This window comes from Sus scrofa, chromosome 17 (assembly GCF_000003025.6).
Source record: "Sus scrofa isolate TJ Tabasco breed Duroc chromosome 17, Sscrofa11.1, whole genome shotgun sequence".
In the NCBI taxonomy this organism is placed as follows: Eukaryota; Metazoa; Chordata; class Mammalia; order Artiodactyla; family Suidae; genus Sus; species Sus scrofa.
The window spans coordinates 22,926,356-22,940,474 of NC_010459.5; the positions used below are offsets into that span (position 1 = coordinate 22,926,356).

General features: G+C 36.9%; 1 protein-coding gene across 5 annotated transcripts in view; it reads left to right on the plus strand.

Annotated features, from left to right (window-relative positions):
- MACROD2 (MACRO domain containing 2) overlaps nucleotides 1–14,119 on the plus strand; it is a 2,051,742-nt gene that overhangs the window by 291,251 nt on the left and 1,746,372 nt on the right. The window lies entirely within an intron of this gene.

A 14,119-nucleotide genomic window follows, 5' to 3' on the forward strand; every position in this document is an offset into this window, starting at 1 on the left:
CTGATATGTTTCTGCTGAGCCACTACCAGAATTCCCATAATGGAATTTATATTATTTGCCTCCTAAGTTGTTTCTGCACCATGTAAACCCAAAGCAAACAGCTTTCAGTTTGAGAACCTCGTAGAACTCTTTCACCAGGCATTGCTGAGTTTCCTTGTGTTGATTCTTTGAAGATTATGTTAGCCAAAGTCTCTCTTGGAACAGTAGAATCTGAATCTTCAGTAGCTGAAGGCAGTGGATTAAAACAGTTTACATCTTCTGACTTTGTTCAGATCATGGTAGGGAACACACTTTGATGGATGCCTTTCTGTGAGGGTATTCTTATTTTTAAAGACTCATAGTGAATTCTTTGCTTCATGTGTCCTTACTGCCTTCTAAAACAGTATTAAGTCAGGGAAACTAGACTTAAATCATGTAAGCTTCTGAGCATGGTGCTGGCGGAAATTTAAAAAAAGCTCAGGGAAAATGACTAAATCTATCTTATGAGTGCCATATCCCTTAACAAATCAGCCGTGGATTGCCTCAAGGATGTGTCCATATTTGTCTCCATGGGAGGCTGCATAGATCTCCTCCACATATTCCAAGGTCTGTCTGCAGTTGTCCCTTTTTCATGAGAATAGCAATGCCTTTGAGTGCCTCCTAAAGGAACTGGTGGTGGAATAGGCCAAAACTAAAAAGAGAGCAGGAAAGAAAGTCAAGATGGAAGGAGTAGGAAATTGGAGCTTGAAAGAGTAAAGAATGAGTAATAAAATTCCATCTGTAGTTATGTTCTATACTCTTAATTGGAATCCAGTAGGAGAGTTGGCTCTCCTTTTGCTGAGAGAGGATAAACATTTTTCATTTTCCAGCCTTTATTGGGTTTCCTATATGTCTTGGGATTAAAAAATTTAGATGACTAGGAAGAATTCTCCTATCATTACCAGTGAAATTGTTATCATCATTTAGCATTGCTACTGTGTACCATCCTTTTGAAAACTTACATTTAAAAAGTAACACATGGAATTTCAGCCCTCGTATTATTATTTTTCTCATTTTATTTTATTTTTCATTGTACAAAATGAGGACTCAAGACAGATTTTCTTTGAGGGAGAATGTGATTCAGCCTCATCAAGGACAACATTTTTAAATGTCCTTACTGTCACAGTCCAATAAATTTGATCCCTTACATAATACCTTTAAATAAAGGAATTATTTTCTCTAGTTATAAAAAAGAATATACTACTTCTTTAAATTAGGATATTTGGAAAATCAGAAAAGTAAAAAGAAAAAAATCATCTCAGTAATAAACACTCAGCTTAGTTATCAGAATTCTTGATTTTCCTAATCCTTGGGGCAGTGAATAACTGAAAAACCCAAAGTTTGGTGGCTACTTCTTGGGGTCATATTTTGAGTAATACCCACTTTATTTTTATTTTATCTCAAGCTCCTATGGACTAGTAATAGTTGAATAACTATAATGACCACATTTAATCTAATTTACTCCAAATTTATGCATGTAGCTAGTAATTCTTTAATCGGGAGATTACAGAGTGATTTCACTGTTGTAGCTCTCCACGACTACCTTAAGCAGTACTAATTCTTGAACATACTGCCAAATGTAACTAATGAAATATTATGTTGAAACGTAGGCACATTTGCTATGCTGTGGTTTACAAGTGTCCTTCATTCAGTAGAATAGTATTACTGCTGTTTTTGGTATAATTGTACTTGGTTTTCCTTATATAATTATTTATGCTTGTGTTTCTACTAAAACATAGATTCAAAATCCCTTAATTGTAGAACCTGCTCATAGTTTGTTTGAGCATGTACATGGTATATATATAGAGGCTTGGGAGAATGGAAGTTTGTTTCCTTTTATCATTTTCTTAAAAAAAATTCACATCCAAGTTTATCCTAACTTTACTTATGAGAGATAAAATCTAATATGTTTCTAAGACTAATGTTCAGAAGGGTCATGGAAAAAAATGGTTATACCTACCCTTTAGATTATTTTTGTAGCGAATTTGTTATTTGAATATTCTTCAATTATTAGCATTTTTAGCCATTTAGCAATGGCAGCAGTGTCCTAAGTAATTCTAATAGACTTCTTAAAGAGCCAGACTTCTCAACCAAAAGGACCCCTTGTCCCAGTACTTTCTGAACTCCTCAGGGCAAATGAAAACAAACTTTTGTGTATTTTTCCAAGGATACTCTTCCTTTCTGTCTGCCACTCTCACCTCCCAAATGTCATGAATTTTAAAGAAGTAGTCTGTTTTTCAGTTAACCTTCATATACTATCTTGTGAATTGAACTGTAATATGTACTCAATAAAATATATGCTTGATAAATATTTGATACTGATATTCAACCAAATATTTGTTGAATAAAAAAAATTGATTAGACATTCCCATTTCCATTACATAATACTTACAAAACAATAATTCTACTCAGTGGGTATGACTGCTAGATATTCTTCTCAGGTTCTGTGGTTGGGCATAGCTTCAACTAATTAAGGGTTTCTGAGCCTGCCTGCCTGTAGGACTTACCTGGGAAGCTGATTATATCTATAGATTCCACGGCTCCACCCCAGACCTGCTAGTCACAATCTCTGAGTGATTTGTATCATCAGATAAGTCTGAGAAACCTGAAACTAGGGAGTCTATACTGGGAACTTAATAAATGTATATTTGCATATTGGTATCTAGGAAAGATTTATGGGTATGGATGCATTCATTTATTTCTAATGTTGGTCAATGTAAATATCAGAAGAGAAAAATGCTCTGATATGCTCTTTAAATTTCAGCTTCCTTGAGACTTCATTGAAGTAATTGTATCACAATTGATAAATTTACAATTATCATTACCATGTGCAAAACACTCTTAATGTTTTTCATGTATTTGCTGATTTTTATTGTAGAGGTAAAATAATTTGTCCAGGGCTAAATAAGTAACAAGTAGGAAAACTTAGCTTTGAACCTAAGACTTAGTCGGATTTCAGAATTTTCACATTTAACCCTTGGAATATATTGCCTATAGCCATACTAAAGTGTCAGGCCCTGCTAAACTAAGCACTTCATATACTTTAAATTCATGTACCCAATCCTTTAAAATAGGGTTAAGAAAGGCAGGTTTAGAGAGATTAAGTAACTTGCCCAGTTACCCACAGTAAGTGGTAGAACCAGTGTGGTTTGAAGCTGGCTTGGCTAAACTCCAGAACTCTGTGCTTTTAAGTACTACCTTATGTGCAAAAATGACATGTTTGAATATGCTGATTCTTGTCATCTCTTCAGCATTTTATACAAATAATTATAGTTACTAGGAGCTTTCTAGAAGGTAATTGTATAACACTTTAATGTTTACATTAAATAATATCTATGCTTAATATCTACATTAAAACACTTCAGGGTAAGCATTGAATTTTAAAAGATAATCAGTGACATAGAATTCCTTGTTCCAGAAAGATTTTTAATGAATAAATGGTTACTCTGTTATCTGTTATGGACTGACTGAAAGTAGTCAGGATTAATATACTTTTAAGAGATTCTTAACCTTATGTCTCTTAAAATTAAAGGATAGTATAGTTGGTGGATACTTATGTGTTTGTAAACATTTGTAAGAATTTACAGTTAATTTCCTTCATTTGAGCAATAAATATTTCATACGTGCATTTTGTCACAAATGTTTCCTCTACTTTGAAATATCTTCTAAATTTACTTTTATGCATTTCTAAGACAATTTGTACTGCTATTCTTTTTCCCCTCTTATTTGTCTCAAAATGAAAGTGGAGAGCTAATTGGTTTTAATGGCTCCTACTGCCATCTCTCAGTCTGGGTCTTCTAAAGAAAGGTAAAGAACTGTAGAAGAACTTGTGAAATTTGTCTGGGGAGGTGAGAAAGTTTCATGTGCTTGTGAACTAGCACACTTCTTCTAGATAACACTATTGCACTGTAATAAGTATTGAAATTCAGTTTTCCCTCTTAGATCTAACCCTTTAAATATGTTAGTTAACACTGAAAGAGGAATTTTCTGAAGAAATACATTAACTAAATCCCTGGACCTGAAAAAGATCAGTGCCTGATAAACTAGGAAATAAGAATGTCTTATTTAAACGTGTTTATTAAGAAAACCAGAGAATCAGCCTTTTAAAATTTTTACTAGCAAGGGCATGCTAATTTGGATTCACAACTAGAAGGGAATAGTCTGGATAATGCAGTTTGCTCTTGCGTGTCAGCAGAAAACTACAGCCACCAGAGCCATATACCTGGCTGTTTACACTCTTTTCCCCATTAAAAATGATTCCCACCAGCAGGGACTAGGTCATCTAAAACACTGTCCCTGGTGCTCATACACTGATATACTTATTAACTTTGTGACTTTGATTTAACAAGTAACCATTTAGATATTTGTTCTTAGACCACAAAAATTTTTATTGGGATTTTGGAATGCATAAAGGCTGTGATCATTTTAACAGCTTAAGATAACATTTTTTTTAAATTGTTATTCCTTCCACTTTTTAGCAGGCCAAAATATACAAATAGCTTATGCAGCTCAATCTCCAAAAACAAAAACAGAAAACGAAAACCAACTCAATCAAAAATGGGCAGAAGATCTAAATAGACTTTCTTGAACTTTCCAGAGGATAGCAGAGTAATGTAATGACCCTAGTCTTACGTTAGGGAAAGAAAGAAAAGTATGCTTTTGTTAGCATTAGCTTCTATAGATTCAGTACTGGTTCAGAGGGAGAATAGAAATTGCAGAGAAAGTCTTTGATCTTGCTTCCCCACTTTCCACTTTTTTGTCACCCTCTGCTCCAATGTCAGTTCTAATGTTAGATACCAGGAAAATAGTTCATCGTCATCAAAAGTGAAAATAAAATTTACTAATTATTTGCTAAAAGCCAGGTATGAGTTAAATGCTCAACTTGAAATATGTAATTTATTCCTTACAATTAGAGAGGCGCTATTATTATCCTATTTTACAGAAGGTGATACTGAGGCTTAGAAAGGTTGGCTAAATTGCCCAAAGCCATACCCCAAGTAAGTGGTAGAAACTGGATGCAAACCTAGATTTGTCTAATTCAGAGGCAGTGCTCTTCATCATCATCTCAATATCAATTGTACATAGAATTTAATAGAGTGTTCTAGTATATTTAGTCTTACACACTTGGAGTCAGCATGTCCTAATGAAGAGAACAATGTAGAAAGGACAGGAGATCTGGAGTTAAGATTCTTGCATCTATATTTGGAGTCAGGTGTTTTGGAGTTCTAATTCTACCATTTATAGTGTGTGATATTGAGTGAGTTGCAGAATCTTTTTGAACTTCAGTTTCTTCTGTGAATTGGGAAGAAAAGGCAATAATGGATGTGGAATAGTCTGTGTAGTTATCCTGAAGATGGTGATGATAATCTGTGTAGAATGGTTTACAGTTTGCAGGAGCTTTCACAAAGATCGTCTTGAATGATGCTTAGTGAAACAATGCTTTGAAACTCAATCATTCTTTTATCCATTCATCCAACAAATATATTTTTGAGTGTCTACTAGATGCCAGGCATTGTCCTATAGGTTGGGGTAATTTATGTGGTTTTTTTTTTTTTTTTTTTTCACTTTTTAGGGCTTCATTCGTGACATATGGAGATTCCTGGGCTAGGAGTTGAATTGGAGATGCAGCTGCAGGTCTACACCAGTCAGAGCAATGCCAGATCCAAGTTGCATCTGCATCCTACACCACAGCTCACAGCAATGCTGGATTCTTAACCCACTGAGCAGGGCCAGGGATTGAACCTGCATCCCCATGGATACTAGTAGGGTTCTTAACCTGCTGAGCCATGATAGAAACTCCTGGTTGGGGTAATTTAGCAGTGAAACAGCAGGAGAAAAAAAAATTCCTTGCCTTCATGAAGTTTGCGTTTTAATGGGGGATATGGATAATAACGCACAAGTGAAGTATTTAGTGTGTTGGATAATAACAGTAAGGTGTCATTTAACTCCTATGTATTGAATGCTGTGAGCCGTGTGTAGCTCAATAGTTAGAAGCATATTTTGATTCATAGACTAGCTACATGGTTTCCCATTATAGGCTTTTTAAAAACCGTAAACTAGTCAGAGTTCAACTAGAGCCTTTTTTTTTTCTTTAAATTTTGTGATGTTTTAAAACAATAAGGGGATTGATTTTTCTATTTCACTGTTAGTACATATTACAAAAACTTATGAAAGCTCCTCTAGCTAGCTCTAATTTTCATATTGGCTAAAATCATGGAATTAAATGTAGATCTAGGGAGTTCTCTGGTTCCTCAGCAGGTTAAGGACCCAGTGTTGTCACTGCTGTGGCTTGAGTTACTGCTGTGATGTGGGTTTGATCCCTTGCTTGGGAACTTCCGCATACCACGAGTGAGGCCAAAAAAACCTGTAGATCTAAAGATCTATCTCTCTCTATTCATATATGTCTGGTAAGTATATTCTGAATAAAACATTTCAATAGTTCAGAGGTTATTTTTTTAAATAATTAAATAATTATTTGATAGGCTTTAAAGTGATCTTGGCACTTCATGACCTTTGTAGATTACGTAGTAGTACTTTTGGGTTATATGTCTCAAATTCGGCACCAGGCCTGGAGAAAAACTTCAGTGTTCTGGTACACTGAAGGACACAGAGGGATCATGAGAAGGGGTTGTAGTGAACCCAAACATAAAGATCTGTCTGTCAGCTCTGAGTTTAAATGTATTGAAAGCTGCAAGGAAGACAAGTGTTATTATTCTCAGGATTGTTTCCATTAGCCGTTAAGGATTGACTCCCTCCACTGCCCCCCAAAGTCAGCATTTGGCATCATGGAGCAGAGATCTATAAGCCTTGGAAGAAAAATTCACATCTGCGCCATTGAAACATTTTGATATTAGTCCTAAAACTGTCTTTTACTTGTTATCTCAGTAAAAAGAAATAATTTTTTTGGTGGACTCACAACTCCTTTTTAAAGTGATTGAAGAGACATTTCTGACAAACTCATAGATTTTGAAATCAAACTTATGGTCAACAAATGGGAAATCATGGCAGCAGGAGGGATAAATTAGGAGGATAGGATTAACATATACACACTACTGTATATAAAATAGATAACAAGGACCTACTGCATAGCACAGGGAAATCTACTCAATATTCTGTAAATAACCGATAATGGGAAAAAAGAATGGAGATATATACGCATATATATGTGTGTGTGTGTATAAATGATTCACTTTGCTATACACCTGAAACTAATACAACATTGTAAGTCAGGTATACTCCAATAAAATGTTTTTTAAAAGGAAACATTTCTGCTCACTCTTTAAAGAGAGTGTTTGAGAGCTCAAGCTTCAGGAACAGACAGAATCCTTGTTCTACTACTTGCTAACTATATAACTTTAAGAAGGATTCTGTTATAGCTCCAGAATATTCCTGGCATATTTCCCCTCTCTCCTCTCACTACCACCATCCTGTTCCATATTACTTACTCTCCACCAGTGGCTAGTGACTTTATTACAATTGAAATCTAATAGTTTGATCCCCATACAACATTCTCCTTCTCCTCTTTCTCCCAGACCCCTGTTAACAAGCCCCCAGTGGCCTTCTCTTATACTAGAAGAAGTCCAGACTCCTTACCCTGGCCTTGGCCTACAAGACCCTACAGGAACTGATCCAGGCCTACCTCACTGATCTCACCTCTGTCTTGCTTACTGGACTTGACCCTCCTGATTTTTTTTTCAACTCAAATTGACTAAACTCCTCAGAACACTCTGCTTCATTCTTCACATGGCTGATTCTTAGGTCTTAGTCTTCTCTTAACACCCAATCTAAATAGGTTTTCTCTTACCCTCATTCATGCACCATGTTTTTCTCTTCCATGGCATCTGTTACACTTTTTCATTTTATATTCATTTGGTTTTTGGTTACTATCTGAATTCCTGCCTTTTGCAACCATAATATCCATGACTTCTGGATTCACTGCTGTATACCCAGATCCAGACCATTAGTGAGTAGAGACTCAGAACATCATTGTTAATGTTGAGTGAACTTTCAATGCATTAATTTGCTCGTATGAAAATTACAAATACTGATTTATACCTATAAAGTTACTGTGTGAATTAAATGAGATTAAAATATATAAAACAGCTCTGGACTTGACCAAGTCCTCAACAAATAATAGTGTCTGCAACAGTGGTGTGATTCCCAGACACTTATTAAGTCCACTATGTGTGTGATCTATTGCTAATATTTTGTAGAACATATTTTTAAAAGATAGCTTTGTTAGTCTTTTGTTTTACCTAGTCTTTATTTTTCTATTAGTGTGAACATTGGTCTTCATATCTAGAAAATTAAAATGTGGAATTCCAGCAGTAATTCCATGCTTTTTAATGGAACACTGGTATAAATTAGCCTCAGCTTTGAAATGCCACAATTATCAGAGCCATGATGTACATTCAAAAGGGTAATTACTTTGGGTAGTAATTTCCTAGACTACCCCCCACCCCCACCTCCAGCCAGCTGGCCTTGAAAAAGAAGTCCTGCTTTTATGTGTGCACACAATCAGTCTGCAAAATCCCATTATCCCCAACTTCCACACCCCTGTGGCTGCATGCTTCCTTTGGAAGCCTCTTAAAAGGGGAAAAAAAAAAATCCAAAACAAGACTATCAAGACAGCCCAAAAGTTTACTTCTAATCTCATTTCACCCATGTAGTATAAAAATGAGATGGGGAATAGGAAGTAGGAGGGGTCTATAATGTGATTTGCTTACCCTGGAATTCTGTGATACTTGTGGGAAAGCCTGGTAAAAGTTTGCATGTGGGTAGAAATACTTCTTTAGTGTATACTTTGAGACAAAGTTAGATTTAAATCTGTCTTGAAGCTCAAAGAATAGAGTAATTTTAAGTTGGTTATTCTAGTCCTTTTTTCTTACATCTGTTCAGAATGTCTGTACTATTTAGAACAGAAGTTTCCACTGACCTCTCATGACCAACATCTTTTCAAACTGTGATCTTCTGTCTGAATCCTTGGTGAAATGCCCACCTCTCCTTTGAGTCTCTTTCCATCTGAGGGTTTGACCTCCTTTCTGGACCATCTCCTTTTCCACTGAGCCCACTGCAATCCTTTACTTTGGGTTCCAACTTTCCTGTTACGTTTCTCTTAGCATTCTTCCCACCACCTTGAATTAATTGACATCTGTTCTTGAAGATGACAACCTTCCCTGCTACCTGTTCCATCTCTTATTGTCACTATTTGATGAAACTAGAGGAGGGGCGAGGTGGGGCATGGGATAGAGGTGGGGAGTTTCAAAAAGTTTTTCCCTGTTCCAAAAGACCTGCTGTCCTGTATTTTTTCATCATTATTCAAAAACCTTTCTTTTGAGGAGTTCCTGTTGTGGCTCAGTGGGTAAAGAACCTGACATAGTCTCCATGTGAGTTTGATCCCTGGTGTTGCTCAATGGGTTGAACATCCAGTATTGCTGCAACCTGCAGCATAGGTTGCAGATGTGGCTCAGTTCCGGTGTTGCTGTGGCTGTGGCACAAGCTGGGCTGTAGCCCCAGTTTGACCCTCAGCCTGGGAACTTCCATATGCTGCAGGTGTGGCCTTAAAAACAAATAAACAAACCAAAAACCAAAAACCAAAAAACAAAACCAAAACTCCTTTCTTTTAGGAATTCCCTGATGGCTCAGTGGATTAAGGATGGGGCATTGTCACTGATGTGGCTCGGATTGCTGCTGTGGTAGGGGTTTGATCCCTGGGCTGGGAAGTTTCTCATGCCACAGGCACTGTCAACAAAACAAACAGAACAAAAAACTTTTCTTTTGAAGTTCGTATTTTATACCTACATCACTTAATTCCATCATCTTCTTCCTCTACTTCATCTCTGGGACACTTCCTTATCTTCCTTAGGATTTGTCTTATAAACCTTACCATCATACCCATAGCAATCCTTCCATCTCTCCCAGTATATATACTCTTTGCTGGTGACTCTTCCAAAACAGCAGCTTCTCAGCCATAGCCTTGAACTTCATTGATCTTAGAGTTAGTCAGGACTTGGACCACACCTCTGTGCATCCCCATTTTCTTTTCTCCTGTTAAATGTGCTCCCGGTCCTTGTCCATTCCTAATTTTATACTCCATCTCATTCCTGAGGTCAGTGAACACCCTTCCTGGTATTCACTTCCTTTTTATCTATTTTGATCCTCGGCCAAACTGACTAACATCCCTTCACCTCCAGACTTCTGCAGGAGTGGTCTTCATCATTGTTTTGTTTTATCTCATCTTGTCAGCATCACAGAGGTTTTGTGTCCTTTACTCTGCTGACCCTGCTTCAAAATTCTTGATGGTCTCCTCTTTTTTTCATATTAAGTTTCCTCTTAAAGGCTACATTCCTGACTAGTTTTTTGATATCCTCCTTTTAAAAATGTTTCTAGTTCCTCGATTTCATTATATTTTCTTCTCATTTTTCCTTTCTTTGTGTCTCCCCTTTTTTTTCATTTTTTTGTTTTAGTTTTTGTACTCCTCTTCCCTCTTTTATCCCTACAATGGGTAGGTGTTTCTTTGTCTCTTTTCTTTTTCTCTCTCTGCTTGCTTCCTGTTGGCCTCTCAAGTTTAATAATAATCTGTTAGATGTGGATTCCCTTCCTTTAAGCTGAGGATCTGTTCCCATGCTCTCATTTTCAACTTCCTAGTAGACATTTCCAGAGAGGTAACAAAAAAGTACTTTAAACCTAAGACGATTATACTTTATCATCTAAATTGAGGCACTATGGAAAGCTAAGAGGGAACTATTAATAATCAGCCAGGGTAGGAGTTCCTGTTGTGGCTCAGTGGCTCGGGAACCTGACATAGTCTCCTTGAGGATGCAGGTTCGATCCCTGGGCTCACTCAGTGAGTTAAGGATCCAGTGTTGCTGTAAGCTATGGCATAGGCTGCAGATGAGGCTCGATCCAGGGTTGCTGTGGCTGTGGCCTGTAGCTGCAGCTCTGATTCAAACCCTGCCCTGGGAACTTCCATGTGCTGAAGATGCGCCATAAAAAGAAAAAAAAGTCACCCAGTATAAACCAGTGCTATGCATATGATCACCTATTCCAACTCATTATGTATAAAATACTCTGAAATTTGGCATTTCTAGTGTTTTCCATCATTATTAATTGCCTCACCAACATTTTACTTACTATGGCTGAAAATTATCTTCAATTTTTATTCTTTCCTTAGTTTCCAGTTTCTAGGATTTCTACACTTCCTGAATTTTTTGAATTACACTTTTTTTTTTTTTTAACCCCATTCCATGTTCAGACCTTATTTCTTCTTGCCTGGAATGTTGCCGTCTCACTTGTCTCCTTACTTCCAGTTTCTCCTTATTCATCTTTCATGTGATATTTTTCATTTCTACAAAAGGTCCCTAAAGTGCATTGTTTATACACCTGCTTAACAGCCATTGTTCAAGAATATCATGGAGACTTCTCAGCTTGGCATTTAACACACTCAACTCAGTTTACCAAAGCCCTAGGCAAAAAACTTGTCTGGCCTTATCCCCTCCATGGGACCCTGTGTTTCTGCTGGTCTATTGGCCTTTCTCCAAAAACTTCCTAAATCAATGGTCCTGAGTCTCACCAGAAACACCTTTGGAATTAAGAGAATATAAATACTCAAACTTAACCTGGGAGATTTACATTTCATAGGTCTGCATTGAGACCCAGTTATCTTAATAAAAGCCTCCAAAGTGATTCTGACCAAAGCCAGTATGGAGAAGCACTGCCCCTGTTTTCCAGCCTCTGTGACATTGTTCACTCTTTTCTCTCCATGAACTGAATCTGGTTTTCTTGCTTTCTCCTTAAACACCTTCTTATCTTTCAATACCAGCCCTAGTTTTACCACCTTTATGAGGTCTCGTCTTCTTTTTTCTGTTGTTGTTTTTTTTTTTGTTTGTTTGTTTTAACCTTTAAGGGCCATACCTACAGCATATGGAAGTTCCCAGGCTGGGGGTGGAATTGAAGCCGCAGCTGCCAACCTGAGCCACAGCCACAGTAATGCCAGATCCAAGCTGCCATCTGCAACCTACACCACAGCTCACGGCAATGCCAGATCCTTAACCCACTGAGTGAAGCCAGGGATTGAACCTGCATCCTCATGGATACTAGTCAGGTTCTTAACCTGCTGAGCCACAGTGGGAACTCCTGAGGTCTTCCTTGATATATCCAAATAGATGTAATTATTTTAACTATTCTGCAATCACAGTGAACCTTCATTAGATCATTTGTTTATGCCTTATAACCTCTAGACAGCACACTTCCTGAAGGCAGAGCTCTTGCTATTTATAACATAGAAGCCACTCCCTCCGTGAAGGTCATTAACTGTTGAGATTTTGTGTAGAGAACTTTGAAGTTCTTAAGAAAGACATTGATAAACATGAGCCGTTTTTTGCTAATTTAACTCAAAGTCCAAAAGCATAAAGTACAGTAGTCTTAAATCCAACACTATGCTAAATTAAGATTTTCTAATCATGCTAAGTAGGAGAAAGGAAATAGAATTTTAAATGCCACTACTGTTTTCCAGAGCAGATGAGCTAATTCAGAGGTGGATGCTTCTTTTTTAACACCCATGCCTCAGGTGCTTTAAAGCGTGTGGGTCTCTTTGGATTCCTCATGGAAACTGTCATGTTGGCATGTAGCTATAAAATGTGCTTCACTCAGAAACTGTAGTTAGTAAAACAGGTTTTTTTTCCCTAGTTCCTTTGGCGCAGGGGAATACTTTTAATAAATCGGCCTCTCTGAAAGATAGAGCACAGTGTTGTTTTTAATAGGGAATGAGAGTTTAAGTACAGTGATTTAATGCAGTTACAAGTGCCTGCATCCAAAAACAATTTTTGTTTTTTGTCAAACATTCAGCAGGGGAGTGATTTTTCTCTCAACCTTTTTTTTTTTTTTTTTTTTTTTTTTTTGGTAGCTTCCCCATTGTATTGTTGTTAAATGGATATGCTGTATATTAGGATTGGATTTTTTTTTCCCTACATTTTTCTTTGTTAGTACCTGATTATAGAACTTAGGGTAGTTGCGTATGTATCTTGGGGCAGCTTGGAGTAGTTGCGTATGTATCTTCAATTAACTTAGTGCCCTTTAGGGTGGAGATTTGTTGTTATTTTATTGATAGTATATACATATATATTTTTTCCCCAAAGTGTTTGGATTTCATAGCAAGCCTAGGAAAAGAATAAAATTTACCCTCTCAGTGCTTTGTCTATTTGCTGGTGTAAAGCATGTTTCTGATTTATCCCAGATAAAGTAATTAAAATGCAGGTATTAGAACACGTAAAATTTTCTGTACTCATGGACATTATACTAACTGGAAAATAGTCTTGGCTTTTGATAAACTCATATTTATAGAGGCTTTATGAAACCATCCGGCCCTTTCCCTGACTTCTGGCGGAAGTATAGCTAAATTACTCAAAACCTCTGGAAGCAAAATCAAAACAAACTTCCTTCAGAAAATGTTCCCTATATCTAATGGTAATCACATTTTCTTCGCTAAGTTATTCCTGGAAAATAGCTCTCCTGTTGAACAGGAATTTAAAAAATAAAGTATTGGGAAGCATTTGGAGATGGCAAATGAATGATGAAAGAGGTTTCACAAGCAGCTGGAGATATTTGTGTGTGGAGTAGAAGCAGTGGTGTCCAGCATATCACTGGGAACAATGGTTGGCTTTTCTTGACCTTAATAGCAGTAAACTTATATTTTGTTGAACACTGTACAGTTTCCAGGCAGATGGTCCCAATTTAACCCTCACAACAAACCTGTGAGGTGGGCTGTATTAATAGCCCCATTTTAGAGATAAGGAAACTAAGCTAAGAAGGGTAAGACATTTGTTTTCACATACCTGGAAAGTGGTTGATCTGAGGTTTCAAATCTTCTGATGCAAACTCAGACTACCAAAAAGGTATTTTAACTATTATTAATTTTTTCCAAAACCATCTTAAAGTATCAGCCAGGAGAATGACAGCAGTGTACAAAAGGTTGAAAAGTCACAAGACCACTTCTGAAGTTTTCTATCTATAAAGGGGATAAGTAAGATGAGAGCATTGCAAAAGATGGCTAGGATATTCACTGATGTAGGAACCACTGAACCCTGTAAGTAAAATGATATAC